The sequence below is a fragment of the Sinocyclocheilus rhinocerous genome, unplaced genomic scaffold (genome assembly GCF_001515625.1).
Source record: "Sinocyclocheilus rhinocerous isolate Xijiao unplaced genomic scaffold, SAMN03320098_v1.1 scaffold4889, whole genome shotgun sequence".
NCBI classification, from domain to species: domain Eukaryota; kingdom Metazoa; phylum Chordata; class Actinopteri; order Cypriniformes; family Cyprinidae; genus Sinocyclocheilus; species Sinocyclocheilus rhinocerous.
The window spans coordinates 89,958-90,549 of NW_015648723.1; the positions used below are offsets into that span (position 1 = coordinate 89,958).

Here is a 592-nt window from a genome sequence, read left to right on the forward strand (position 1 = left end):
TGACGCCCCCAGAATGAGGAGCTGGAACACGGTAGGTTGGGACTGCTCCCGCCCAGCAGCCCCTGCTGACCGCCTCAACATCCTCGGAGGAAGAGAGGTAAACACGTGCTCTCACTCGAATATCTAACTACTCATAGTCAGATAAATACTTCATTTTATTCCTCACAATTAAATGCAGTCAATCAACCAGATGAGTAAACACGGTCTGGTGTGATAAGATTCACATCAAAAACCGAAAATGATGTAATACGCTCAGTCACACAAACAATATCAATCTCCTTAGAGAAAGGTAGCTGCAGCAGCGAGCTCTCACTCAGAGGGTGAAGAAACCACAGCGCGGGCTTCCGAGCCTCGAGAACAAGCTCTAGATCTAGGGAACGCGGGTGGAGATAGGAAGAGCCGTCTCCAACCCGTCCGCCAGATCATGTGCGATCCCCGCGATCTCAGCTGCCGCCGTGCCTCAGCAGCAGCAGGACTAGAATCGCAAGATCACAGGCACGGACACACTCCTTGGAGCGTGCCCGGCGAGAGCGGAGCGCTTAACAGCGGGAAAAGCACAATCAGCCCCTTGAGAGCCGACTGCGGAACCCAC

The 592-nt window shown here is 53.4% G+C and overlaps 1 protein-coding gene across 1 annotated transcript in view; it reads left to right on the plus strand.

Moving 5' to 3' along the window:
- Positions 1–592, plus strand: part of LOC107710208 (syntaxin-binding protein 5-like) — a 102,219-nt gene that overhangs the window by 81,777 nt on the left and 19,850 nt on the right. The window lies entirely within an intron of this gene.